At 55.4% G+C, this 14153-nt stretch overlaps 1 long non-coding RNA gene across 1 annotated transcript; it reads right to left on the bottom strand.

Moving 5' to 3' along the window:
• Positions 1-3090: 3090 nt before the first annotated feature.
• Positions 3091-5194, bottom strand: LOC119848435. Its single transcript, XR_005290258.1, has 2 exons — positions 5060-5194; positions 3091-4142 (listed from the first exon to the last, which is right to left on the bottom strand). It is a non-coding gene; the product is annotated as an uncharacterized LOC119848435 (long non-coding RNA).
• Positions 5195-14153: the final 8959 nt, after the last annotated feature.

Here is a 14153-nt window from a genome sequence, read left to right as displayed (position 1 = left end):
CTAATAAGCGATGGTCATATAAACACCACCCTATATCGGAAACCTACTGACCGCTATTCCTACCTACATGCCTCTAGCTTTCATCCAGATCATACCACTCGATCCATTGTCTACAGCCAAGCGCTACGATATAACCGCATTTGCTCCAACCCCTCAGACAGAGACAAACACCTACAAGATCTCTATCATGCATTCCTACAACTACAGTACCCACCTGCTGAAGTGAAGAAACAGATTGACAGAGCCAGAAGAGTACCCAGAAGTCACCTACTACAGGACAGGCCCAACAAAGAAAACAACAGAACGCCACTAGCCATCACCTTCAGCCCCCAACTAAAACCCCTCCAACGCATCATCAAGGATCTACAACCTATCCTGAAGGACGAGCCATCGCTCTCTCAGATCTTGGGAGACAGACCAGTCCTTGCTTACAGACAGCCCCCCAATCTGAAGCAAATACTCACCAGCAACCACACACCACACAACAGAACCACTAACCCAGGAACCTATCCTTGCAACAAAGCCCGTTGCCAACTCTGTCCACATATCTATTCAGGGGATACCATCATAGGGCCTAATCACATCAGCCACACTATCAGAGGCTCCTTCACCTGCGCATCTACCAATGTGATATATGCCATCATGTGCCAGCAATGCCCCTCTGCCATGTACATTGGCCAAACTGGACAGTCTCTACGTAAAAGAATGAATGGACACAAATCAGACGTCAAGAATTATAACATTCAAAAACCAGTTGGAGAACACTTCAATCTCTCTGGTCACTCGATCACAGACCTAAGAGTGGCTATACTTCAACAAAAAAGCTTCAAAAACAGACTCCAACGAGAGACTGCTGAATTGGAATTAATTTGCAAACTGGATACAATTAACTTAGGCTTGAATAGAGACTGGGAATGGATGAGTCATTACACAAAGTAAAACTATTTCCCCATGGTATTTCTCCCTCCCACCCCACCCCCCACTGTTCCTCTGATATTCTTGTTAACTGCTGGAATTAGCCTACCTGCTTGTCACCATGAAAGGTTTTCCTCCTTCCCCCCCCTGCTGTTGGTGATGGCTTATCTTAAGTGATCACTCTCCTTACAGTGTGTATGATAAACCCATTGTTTCATGTTCTCTGTGTGTGTGTATATAAATCTCTACTCTGTTTTTTCCACCAAATGCATCCGATGAAGTGAGCTGTAGCTCACGAAAGCTTATGCTCTAATAAATTTGTTAGTCTCTAAGGTGCCACAAGTACTCCTTTTCTTTTTGAGAATACAGACTAACACGGCTGCTACTCTGAATCCTATCTAGTATAATGTTGACTAATCTCATTACCCTTTTTTGAACTCTACTAATCATTTGACCTCCCTGATCCTGTATCAGTGAGTTCCACAGGTTTGCTGTGCAAAAAAGGCTTTCTTAATCAATTTTAAATGTGTTGCCTTTCAGTTTCATTAGAAGACCTCAATTCTTGTGTATGAGTAATAGGAGCACACAGTATATCTTCTCTCTAATGTCATTATTTCCAGTGCCTGGAGTATGTCCCCTCTTATTTGTCTGCCCTCTAAACTAAACAATCTAGCACTGGTTGAAACTCAGAATTTCCATTCTAGGAAAAATTCCGACATTTCAAAATTTACTTTCATTCATACAAATCAGAAAAAAATACCAGAATTTCAATATTTGCAGTGAAATTAAAATTCTGAAAAAAATTGGGAAATTTGTTTTCAGTAAAGTTGAAGTGTTTCATATCAAACATGTTTAGTATAGTATAGTATAAAACTAGAAATGATAACATTGAAACAAAATATTTCAACCTTATCAGTGTGTCAACCTAATTGAAATGAAATGTTTGAGTAACATGTAATCAAAAATGTAAACTAAATGAATACATTCCTGTGAGACATTTCAATTTTATCGGATCAACATTTTATAACAGAAAACTGTTACATCAGAAATTTTTCAACCCGCTCTGATACTAAACTTTTGTTTGTTATTTTAACTATGATTGCACAATGGGCAGAATTTTTTCACTGAGCTATCATGACACCCATATGTTTGTCCTGAGAGGTTATTTCCAGTTTAGGGCCACAGGAAGAGAAAACAGCATGAGGTCATCCCGCCTCTTGAAACCAAGCCATTGAACTTTGGAAGATATAAGCAAAGACAGAAGCCATCCTTGGTATCCATCACTAGACAGAAATAGGGGAAGGACCCATCTTTCTCTTGCTAGCCGAGAAAGATGGGTCGTTCAACCAAGCTGGGTAGGCTGAAGACTCTGGAAACTGAATATAGGTGAGAAACCTGCTTATGCAAAGATCTTTCCCCTAGGAAAAAATGGAAAGCTGGCACCTTCATAGAATCATAGAGTGTCAGGGTTGGAAGGCACCTCAGGAGGTCATCTAGTCCAACCCCTTGTACTTTTGTGGAAGTTCCTGACTGAGGCAAAGTCAGCCAGTGCTGGTGGGGGAAATGACTGGTGTGAGAAACCATCTGCAACAAAGCCTGTACCTTGCTAGATTAAGTTTTAGACTTTTAGATGCGTTTTCACTTTCTTTTTCTTGTAACCCTTTTTGATTGTATCTCTTATCCTTGCATTCACCTACAATCCTATTTTACTATTAATATAAACCATCTCAGTGTGGTGTTTAAAGGGATGTGTGTATTTACCCCAGTTAAGTTAATAAGTTGTCGTGTGCTTCTGGATCTTTAGAGGAACAACTGAATCGTATTGTCCAGGAGAGGGCTGGATATAGCAGAGCACACGCTTTGGAGAAATTTGGGACTGGGAGTGGGTTGGGGTCACCCTGTTGGTTATAACCGTGGCTGGTGGAAGCCAGAGAAGGGGTGCAAACAGGCTGCTGGGCTCAGAGCTGTTCGCCCAGGGCTGTCTAGCATACACAGTCAGTGTGCAACCTCCTTGCTGCTAGGCTGGTTGTGTGTGTCCCATGGTGGGAGGTACAGCAGCAAGGCATTGTGAGACACTCGGGGTACAACTCCTCAATGGTCTGAATTTTACCCTGAACCCTGAGACAGCCTGGATGCATGTTTTGGAGTTGGGAATGGAGATGACTGGGCAGATGGTGGAGCTGATTCTGCAGGGTTTAGTGGACATGCTAATGTGTGCAGGACAGGGAGGATGGCTGAGTTGCCAGGGTGCTGGAGAAGGAAGGATGGGGGAGGGGCTGGGTAGGAAGGGGAGGCATTTCCCCATGGCAGATCCCGGATGAGGCACGTTCTCTAGAGATATGAGGTGATGTTCTCCAGATTTAAACAGGAGGGGGCTGAGGGCAGCTGGGTTCGAATTTGCTTCTCCTGCTTATCTGTCAGAACCTAGGAGTCTTGGTCTTCAGAACGCATTGCCGGGGCCATTGCTCAGGCTTCTACCAAAGGCATGGCTGGGAGAGGCATGAGCTGTGTTTGGGAGGGGCTCTTCTGGGGGCCTGTGGAGTGCGGTGCTGGTGGAGACCTAGGATTGGAGCAGGATCCAGTGCTGTTTTAGCCTTTGTACAATACTTTTCACAACTCAATAAAAAACAAATACCCTGCGCTTTAGATTTCCTTTCCAAAGCACTTGACAAACACATGCTATTAACCAGCCAGCAGTTCCAGCACTTAGCCAGCATGCTGGGGTTGCCAATCTCAGGAGATCCCCCTTTTGGGTGAGACTTCCTGGATTTTCTGGTTTCAGAGAGGCCAGAAATAGTCTGCATCTTGGAACTTCCAGTCCCAGCCAACATGGAGAAGTATGGAGAGGTTCACAGCGAGGTTCAGGTCAGTTTGGATCCCATCCCTCTTTCTGGGGTTCCTGAGTGATGACTGATTTGTGCAGCATAATTCAAGACATCGCCTAGTTTTATGAAACAAATCTTTGCAGCCCCACTGGTCCCAAGAAAGCTGGAGTTGCTTTGTCTATTGAGAAAGGAAAACAAAATCTAGCACAAAGCATTGGCGGGGGAAACACTAGATGAGCTCACAAGTCTTTTCCTCTGGGAAGGCTCCACTGAATAAAAGCATGTCGCTGGCATGTGGGGGCAAGTTCTGTTCTCCAGATAAGTAACGCTGGTCTTCGTTGCTGAGTAACCGGACTCTTGTTAACTGTTCCTGCCTCTCTGGAGAAGGAATTCGGAAGGCAACTGGATGGAAGCAAAATGAGTTTGGGATCCACAATCAAGAGAAACGTGTCTGCCAAACAAGGCAGCATCATGCAGCATAGTAGCAGGCCCAGCGCGAAGCAGAGGCTGAGTCACTGCAGGGCTAAACCATTTTGTTAGCGCTCATTACTGGCACAGCAGAGGGGCTGTGCCAGTAAAGAGGTGTCTTGGCAGGGCTTGGGGGGAGCCTGTTGCTGTCCACGGTACAGTCCCAGGTGCACTGGCAGAGTTTGGAGGGGCCTGTGGCTGGTGCAGCCGTTGCTATTCACAGTATGGTCCCAGGAGAATTGGCAGAGTTCTATGGGGTGTGTGACAAAGCTCTGTCCTTCTCTCCGTGGGTCCTGCACTTCCTGGCGGATTTTGCTAGCCTCAGAGGCTCACTGTGACCCTCCACGTAGCCCTTCTCTCTCCAGAGGCAAGGGTCACAGCCTCCTGAGTCATTTTCATCATAAGCCAGCAAGGGAGGTGAGGAGAAGCCACCCTCCCTTGCACAGTCTCTGTTAAAAAAAGGAAAGGAGAACTTGTGGCACCTTAGAGACTAACAAATTTATTTGAGCATAAGCTTTCGTGAGCTACAACTCACTTCATCGGATGCATCCACTGTATGCATCTGAATCCAATGAAGTGAGCTGTAGCTCACGAAAGCTTATGCTCAGATAAATTTGTTAGTCTCTAAGGTGCTGCTAGTACTCCTTTTCTTTTTGCAAATACAGACTAACACAGCTGCTACTCTGAAAACAGTCTCTGTTGTCTCTCAGTTTCAGTGATTAATCGGGGAGGGTAGGGGGGAGCCCAGGCCTGCCGTCTACTCCAGGCTCCAGCCCAGGGATCCTAATAGTAGAAGCTATGGTAGCTGACTTTTTGGAAATTAGACAAGTACAATTCCCTGGGCCACTTACCCACAGCAGCCTCCACTTCCTCAATATCTACTTCACCAATACCTCAGGGCCTCCTTCCTTGCGCCTGAAATGGTTTGTACTGCTCAATTCCTCTAACAGTATGGCTTTCTCTTACAGCTCCAGACACATGTGCCCAACTGACTAACTGGGAGGGTTTTAACTACTTTCAGCTAGCCCCTAATTGGCTTCAGGTGTCCCAATCAACCTAGCTATCTTCCCTGCCTTCTGGGAAGATCTTAATTGGCCCCAGGTGTCTTAATTGACCTGGAGCAGCTGCCATTTACTTATCCTGGTACCAGGGATTTGTTTAGCTTGGAGCGACTCTCTCTCTCTCCCTCTCCTCTCCCATAGCCTTCTAGCTTGGAGGGAGGTTGAAAGCTGCTACTAGGCCCTAAGCTCTCCCTGCTGCTCCAGCTGCTCCCCTGGCTGGGCCAGACACCCCCCCCCGCCCGTGCTCTGCTACTTGGCTGCTGGACCCCCCACTCTTGGGTGCTACTACTGCTGCAACTGCAGCCCTGGGGGGGGGGCTACTAGCCCACTCCCCAGAGAGGGGGAGTGAGGGACCCCAGCCACTGCTGTTGTGGACACCACCACCACCTGAGAGGGGTCCATTCTGCCTGCCTGGACTACAACCTGGAGTTCCTGGAGCTGCTGCTGCTGCAGAGGCCGCTGCCTGGAGCTGCTGAAGCCCGAGGAGGAGAAGAAGAGGATCATCTGCCAGTGGGGCAGCACCTAGAGACTTTGCAGACCACCGTGGAGGGGGCCCTAAGACTGAGTAATTTTCAAACTGTGCTCTTGTGGTGGGGATTTTGACTGTGTTTGTAGGGACACCGGGGGTGTGGCGTGGAGCTGCCCCCCCGATCCATCTGTGTGTCCCCCCCAAACCCCACCACTATTACTACCACCGCTGCCCCCTCCACCACCCCCACTGGCTGTATACCATCTGCCTCAGCTCCTGCCTCTGGACTCAGCTGCTTGCTTGGCTTGCCACGCCCTATTTCCACCCTTTGGGCCAGAAGCAGCAGCAAGCTAAAAAAAGACTTGTGCAAGTGCACATGGGCACATGTGCCCCCCCTGGACTGCCTACCCCCCAGCTTTGCCCTTTACTACCTGCCCCATTTGCCACTTGCTTTGCCTCCTCTTTTGCTCCAGCCCCCCTTACTAGCTTCAGTTTGTTTGCCTGCCCCGCCCATTTCCTTCTGCAGCCTTCATTTGTTTGCCCCGCCCCAGTCTCTGAAGCTAGCCCCTTGGTTTCCCTGTTCTACCCCCAGACCGCTTAGCCCCTCGCTCCATGTGCCCGTGCCCCCTCCCATGCGCTTGTGCAACTCCCCATTTCAGTTGCAACCCTCTTCACTGCACCTTCAATGTTGTTGAATCCCCGCCCCCCATAGTGCACCAAGAGGAGCCGGAATTTCCACCTTGTGTTGGTGACTGACCCTTAGCCCCTGATTGCCCCCCGTCCAGCCCACCCCTTTTGGCGCCCTCCTCCCCTGCCTGCAGCCTAGCGGGGAGGAGTGGTCGACCTGCTTCCCCTCTCCCCTCCTCCTTTTGGTGTCCCCCTTTCCTCCTTGTTCATGATGGCGGGGGATGAGACGGGTGAGACCCCTCCAGCAGCCCAAGCTCCCCCTCCCCCGCCTACCCCTCTGTCACCCCCCCAAGCTTCTACCTCCGCTGCCAAACCATCTGCCATCGCCCCCGCTGGGGCACCAGCAGCGACGGGCACCGGGGTGACCTCCACTGCTACCACATCTCTCCCCCCCCTCAGATTTGGGGGGAGTCCCCCCAGCCGGCGGGAAGGGCCAGGGGAAGAAGAAGGGGAAGGGCCCCGCTAAAAAGACCAGGCCCTCCATGGCAGGGGCTGTCCCCGATGCCCCGGCCCCATCTCCAGCTGAGGCGCCCCTCCCCGCTGTTCCCTCCACCAGCTCTGCAGGTGTCCCTCCCCCGGCCCCCAGAGCATACGCCCAGGTGGCGGCAGCCCCTTCGCCTGCCGCTACGTCATTTCTCCAGCCCACCGCCTCCGCTACCATCTATAGCGGCCGGGGCCCCTTTCCCACCATGACCAGGAAGCACGGCGTCCGTTGCCTCCTGGTGCCCGCCTCACCCCACGTGGAGACCTATGTGCGGGCGTTGGCGAGGGTGGTGGGGCCCACGGCCATTGTGGCGGCCTCCAAAATGTATGGCAAGGTCGTCTTCTTCTTAGCATCGGAGGCCGCCGCCCAGGAGGCGGTGGAGAAGGGCCTGGCGGTGGGGGGCGTGTTCATCCCTTTAGAGCCGCTAGAGGACCTGGGCGTCCGCCTGGTTCTGACCTCCGTCCCTCCCTTTCTCCCCAATGCTGCCCTGTTACCCGCCCTTTCTGCCTTGGGGAAGCCCATCTCTGTCATCAGCCCTCTCCCGTTGGGCTGCAAAGACCCCGCCCTCCGTCACGTCCTCTCCTTCCGCCGGCAAGTGCAGCTTCAACTGCCGCCGGCGGCGCGCGACGGAGAGGCGCTGGAGGGGTCCTTCCTAGTCCCCTACCAGGGGACCCCTTACAGGGTGCATTATTCCACCGGGGAGGCCCGGTGCTACCTCTGCCGGGCGATGGGGCACGTCCGGAGGGACTGCCCCTGGCCCGGGAAGGAGGGGCATCCAGGACACCTGAGCCCCGGCAGGACACCGGCCCCATCATCGCCGACGCCCCTGGCTGCCCGGCACCCGAAACTGCCCCTCCTCCTTCCCAGTCCACCATTGCTCCCGCTCGGGCCCAAGGGGCACCTCCCGCACTATGCCCAAACGAGCGGGAGAACCCCTCCCCCGCTGTTTGCAATCTGGCGGGGCCTGTGGAGGAGGGTGCGGCAGGGACACCGCCGGGCATGGGAGAGGACCCGCCCCAAGGGGAATCTTCCCTCCCTTGTGCTGCCCCACCGTTACCCCCTCGAGTCCCTGAGCCATCGCCTTTGCCCCCTGACACAACCCCTGCTAGCCAGCCCCCGGATGATGCCATGGAGGGCTGGGCCCTAGTCCAGGGGAAGCGGGGCAAGCGGAAGGCTCGAGCTCCGCTCCTCCCATCAGACGCGGAGGCCCCCGGAAGACCAGGAAGGGGGGCACCGATGCCGAGCCTTCCGCTCTACCCACGGGTGTGCTCCATCCACCAGAGCCGGCTGGGGAAGACGTGGCAGCACTGGAAGGCGGCATCTCCCCTCCACGGGAGTCCCTCCCCTCCAAGACCCCCGAGGCACCATTTGAAACCCCAGTGTGCCCCGAAGTAACCGTCGCGTCAGGTGCCGGCGGGGAGAATCCCGGGGTAGCAGAAAACAATTTCCCCTCTATATATGAGGAGATCGAGGCCCTGGGTCTGACCCCGGTCACCCAGGGGGAGGACGATCCTATGCCAGCGGGCCTCGATCTGGGCGACTTCTTTCCAGCCCCCTTTTCCCCATACTCCCTCCCCGTAACCATTGCTTCTGCTCCCACCTCCGAGGAGCCCCTGGACTCCTCCATCAACCCAGCTGCAGAGGGCACCCTGCTGAGAGCCACCGAGCCAGTTGAGGCGACGGCCAGTGCCACGCGGCTGGAACCTGAGCCACCAGGGGCATCCCTCGCTGGTGAGGAGCATTCGACCTCCTTTCCGGGAGAGGATCCTACAGAAGAAAGTCCACCTCCTGATGCCGTGGCTGCCAAATCCACCAGACAGCTTGCGCCCGGCATCGGTGAGAGCCCTCTCCCGACCCAGAATCTCACCTCTACCCCTGCCCCTGCCCTTCTCCCGCCCACCTCCCGAGATATTATTGCCACCCCTGGGACAGTCTCCTTCCCCTTTCCAACAGATGACTCCCAGGGAATGGCCTTTGTGTTTGCCCGTTCCGACCCACCAGGGGCTGCTATCCTCCCTCCGCCGCCCCCTATCGCCCCAGCATTCAGGTCAACCCATCAAGAGCCCCGTCGGGGGTCCGCACCCTGTCTGCCCGTCTCGCTGGGCCAGGGGGCTGTACCAAGGGCCCCATCGGGAAGCAACCAGACCATAACCCCAGCCCCCCATGCGCTGCGAGAGGAATCATAGAATCATAGAATATCAGGGTTGGAAGGGACCCCAGAAGGTCATCTAGTCCAACCCCCTGCTCAAAGCAGGACCAAGTCCCAGTTAAATCATCCTAGCCAGGGCTTTGTCAAGCCTGACCTTAAAAACCTCTAAGGAAGGAGATTCTACCACCTCCCTAGGTAACGCATTCCAGTGTTTCACCACCCTCTTAGTGAAAAAGTTTTTCCTAATATCCAATATCCAGGAGTTGCGGGAGTTCCTAGAAGACGTCCGTGGCTCCCGCAACAAAGTCCAGCTTTCCCTCCAGCGATGGGGGGACTTTAATCAAATCCTCCGGGCTGCAAGGGCCCTCATGGGGGAGGGGAAAAGGACCGGGAGACAGGGCGCCGCGGCCTACCAGCGGGTCCGCCACTTCCGTGACTCCTTACTCACCTACGGGGTGGGTCACGGACTGCTACGCGGCCCGCCGGGAGCCACGAGCATCCCTGCCGGCGAGGATCCCCCCCAGCCCTCCTCATGGCACCCTTTACCATCGCAACATTGAACACCCGTGGCTTAGGATGGGTCTCCGCAGGTCCCAGGTGCTCTCCTTCCTTCGAGAGGGGAGGTACTCTGTGGTTTTCCTGCAGGAGACCCATACGGATCCGACCGCCGAAGACAGCTGGCGGCTGGATTGGGGGGACAGGGTCTACTTTAGCCACCTCACAGTTCATACGGGTGGAGTGGCGACCCTGTTCTCCCCCGACCTACGGCCCGAGGTGCTGGGGGTCGCCGAGGCTGTGCCGGGTCGCCTGCTGCACCTCCGGGTCCGCATGGAGGGGCTCGTAGTCAACCTCGTCAACATCTATGCCCCAGCAGCGAGCCCAGAGCGGCTGCAATTCTATCAGCAGGCATCCGCCTTCCTCGGCACCTTGGATCCTCAGGAGTGCCTGGTCCTGGGAGGGGACTTTAACATCACCCTTGAGGAACGGGACTGCTCGGGAACCGAGCAGAGCCCGGCCGCCGTCGCCGTCCTCCAGGAGATAGTCGAACACCACTCCCTGGTGAACGTCTGGCGCGACCACCACCCAGATGACACTTCCACGTTCACCTTTGTCCGGGTGGAGGCCCATCGGTCGCGCCACTCCCGGTTGGACCGCATTTACTTATCACGCTTTCATCTTACACGAACCCACTCCTCCAGCATCCGGCCGGCCCCATTTTCTGACCATCACATAGCCACCGTGACAGCCTCCCTCTGCGCGGAGAGGCCGGGGCCGGCCTATTGGCATTTTAACAACAGCTTGCTGGAGGATGCGGGCTTCGTGGCGTCCTTCCGGGAGTTCTGACTGGCCTGGCGAGGGCAGCGGCGTGCCTTTCCCTCGGCACGGCGGTGGTGGGACGTAGGGAAGGTGCGCGCCCGGCTCTTCTGCCGTGACTACACCCGGGGCGCCAGCCGACGGAGGGATGCAGCGATAGAGCAGTTGGAACGGGAGGTCTTAGAGCTGGAGAGGCGTCTGGCCGCCAGCCCCGAGGATCCACCCTTCTGCGGAGCGTGCCGGGAGAAGCGGGAGGAGCTCCGGACCCTCGAGGACCATCGGGCCCGGGGTGCCTTTGTTCGATCCCGCATCCGTCTCCTTCGGGAGATGGATTGCGGCTCCCGCTTCTTCTACACCCTGGAAAAAAAGAGGGGGGCTAAGAAACATATCATCTGCCTACTGGCAGAAGATGGCACCCCCCTCACGGATCTGGTGGAGATGTGCGAGAGGGCGAGAGCCTTCTACGCAAGCCTATTCTCCCCGGAGCCGACCGATCCTAACGCTTGCAGAGTGCTGTGGGAGGAGCTCCCGACGGTCAGTGTGGGCGACCGAGACCGGCTAGAGCTGCCCCTCACTCTGGCCGAGTTCTCGGAAGCCCTCCGTCGCATGCCCTCCAATAAATCTCCGGGAATGGACGGGCTGACCGTGGAGTTCTACCGCGTGTTCTGGGACGTCCTGGGCCCAGACCTAGTCACCGTCTGGGCCGAGTCTTTGCAGAGCGGGGTCCTCCCTCTTTCGTGCAGGCGAGCCGTGCTGGCCTTATTGCCGAAGAAGGGGGACCTCCGCGATTTACGAAATTGGCGTCCCGTCTTGCTCCTCAGCACGGACTACAAAATCGTGGCAAAAGCCATCTCCCTGAGGCTAGGGTCCGTGCTGGCGGACGTGGTCCACCCAGACCAGACCTACACCGTCCCGGGCCGCAGCATCTTCGACAACCTCTATCTGGTCCGGGACCTATTGGAACTTGGGTGTAGGGATGGTCTGTCGTTCGCCCTCCTGTCCTTAGATCAGGAGAAGGCGTTCGACAGGATGGATCACGGGTATCTCCTGAGCACTCTGCAGGCGTTTGGCTTCGGACCCAGGTTTGTGAACTTTCTCCGGGTGCTGTACGCTTCCGCAGAGTGTCTGGTAAGGCTCAACTGGACCCTGCCCGAACCGGTCAACTTCGGGCGAGGAGTACGGCAGGGGTGCCCCCTCTCAGGCCAGCTGTACACTCTGGCGATCGAGCCCTTCCTCTGTCTCCTCCGAAGAAGGTTGACAGGGTTGGTGCTGAGGGAGCCGGAGCTGCGGCTGGTCCTGTCGGCGTACGCTGATGACGTGCTCCTCATGGTCCAGGACCTGGGCGACTGGGTGCGGGTGGAGGCTTGCCAGGCCATCTATTCAGCAGCCTCCTCTGCACGGGTCAACTGGGTCAAGAGCTCTGGCTTGATGGTAGGGGACTGGCGGCAGGTGAGCTCCCTCCCACCCGCGCTTCAAGCCATCCGATGGAGCACGGGTCCGCTGCTCTATCTGGGCGTTTACCTTTCTGCCACGCATCCCTCTCCGCCGGAGAACTGGCAGAATTTAGAGGGCGGGGTGATAGAGTGGCTCCGGAAATGGACAGGACTACTCCGGTGCCTCTCCCTTCGAGGGAGAGCATTAGTGCTTAATCAACTAGTCCTGTCCATGCTCTGGTACCGGCTCAACACCCTGGTCCCGGCCCCGACTTTCCTGACCAACCTGCGGACATCGATTCTGGAGTTCTTTTGGTCAGGACTGCACTGGGTCCCTGCAGGGGTTCTCCATCTACCTGTGGAGGAGGGAGGGCAGGGCCTAAAATGTCTGCTTACTCAGGTCCATGTCTTCCGTCTCCAGACCCTGCAGAGGCTCCTTTATGGTGCAGGTAGTCCGGCGTGGAGCATACTGGCGCACGCCTTCCTGCGCCGCTTCCGAGGGCTCCGATATGACCGGCAGCTCCTTTATCTCCATCCGAGAGGTCTTCCGCGAGACCTCTCTGGGCTGCCGGTCTTCTACCAGGACCTCCTCCGGACCTGGAAACTCTTTACAACGACCAGGTCGGTGGCGGCCACCGAGGGGGCAGATCTCCTCGCGGAGCCCCTGCTACACAACCCCCAGCTCCGTTTGCAGGTGGCGGAGTCCCGCTCAGTGCGCCAGAGGTTGGTCCTGGCAGAGGTCACAAGAGTCGGAGACCTCCTGGACTATGACCGGGGAGACTGGCTGGATCCCCTAACCTTCGCTCAGCGCATGGGGCTTTCCAGACCTTGTACTCCCCGACGCATACTTCAGGAGGTGAAGGCCGCTTTGCCGCCCGCTGCTCGGGTTTATCTCGACCGGGTCCTGCACGAGGGCACGCCCCGCCCACCCACTACCCCAGGCCCGCCGGACCTTTTAATTGGACCCCTGCCCCGTGGACCCAACCGATCCCTTCACCCCTTTACTAGAAGCCGGCTGCACGAGATGCAGCCGGTCTGTTTTCAAACCGCGCCAAGAAAACATCTCTACACGCTCGTGCTCCACACCCTTCACGCCGGTACCCTCGTGTCCCGCCCCGATACAAAATGGCGGGACCTCCTGCCACCTTTGGAGAGTGAGGCGCCCCGGTGGGCCAGCCTATATTCCATCTTAGTCCCAAAGCCCACCGGGGATGTCAGTTGGCGGCTCCTTCACGGAGCCATGAGCACGGGCGTGTACTTGGCGCGGTTCACCACAATCCCAGACACCTGCCCCTTTTGCGGCGTGAGGGATACCCTGGCACATGTCTACCTGGAGTGTGCCAGGCTGCAGCCCCTATTCCGGCTCCTCACCAATATCTTATTACGTTTTTGGTTGCACTTCTCCCCTCACCTTCTCATTTATGCACTCCCTATCCGTGGCCCCACAAAGTCACGGGATCTCCTGGTCAACCTCCTCCTGGCCCTAGCTAAAATGGCCATCTACAAAACCAGAGTGAGGAGGTTGGCCGATGGAGTCTCCTGTGACTGTAGGGCCTATTTCCGATCCTCGGTCCGTTCACGTATCCGGGCAGAGTTCCTCTGGGCAGCGTCCTCTGACTCCCTTGATGCCTTTGAGGAGCAGTGGGCGCTGTCCGGGGTTCTCTGCTCGGTGTCCCCGTCCGGTTCCCTTCTTTTGACCCTTTGACCGCACTCCTGTCCCTGTTATTTTATTAGTTGTCCCCCAGAATTTTTTGGGCATCTAGGTCCTGTGGATCCCCCTTTTAGGCTGGGGGGGATCCTTTAGCAGTGGACGGGCCTCGCCCGCCCACTTCCCGGATCCCAATAAGACTACTTTTCTATAGCCATCTGGCCTTGCCCCATCACAGGGGGCATTAGCAGAAGAGTTGCTGGCTTTAGCGGCATCCAGTACCATGAGTCCTTGACTTCTGTGAGCACTAAGTTTACTTCAAGGAAGAAAGAAAATGAAAAAAGTCAAGAAGACAAATCCAATACTGGGATCGGCGTTAACTAAATTGCTGTGAATGGACCAGACTCTGAACAAAGTGACTCACTAGTTCAGAGGAGTTTCCAGAGGGCTCCTGGCAGCAGGAGAGGCATGTAAGGTGCTTGACTTCGTAAAAGATGCACATAAATATGTTTCAAAGACTCAAATGTTTTCCATACGGCTGATACAGAAGGGAGAGCAGCTGGATGTTATAGGCCTCAGTTCACCAAGGCACTGAGCATGTGCTCACTTCCATCTCTACTACACAAGCACCTTTCCAATTAGGCATATACTCAAGTGCTTTCTGAATTGGGGCTGTATGCTGATTTGGTCTGACCCTCCC

Source organism: Dermochelys coriacea, chromosome 25 (assembly GCF_009764565.3).
Source record: "Dermochelys coriacea isolate rDerCor1 chromosome 25, rDerCor1.pri.v4, whole genome shotgun sequence".
In the NCBI taxonomy this organism is placed as follows: domain Eukaryota; kingdom Metazoa; phylum Chordata; order Testudines; family Dermochelyidae; genus Dermochelys; species Dermochelys coriacea.
Note: the sequence above shows the minus strand (reverse complement) of the source record. Positions and strands in the feature narration are given on the sequence as shown.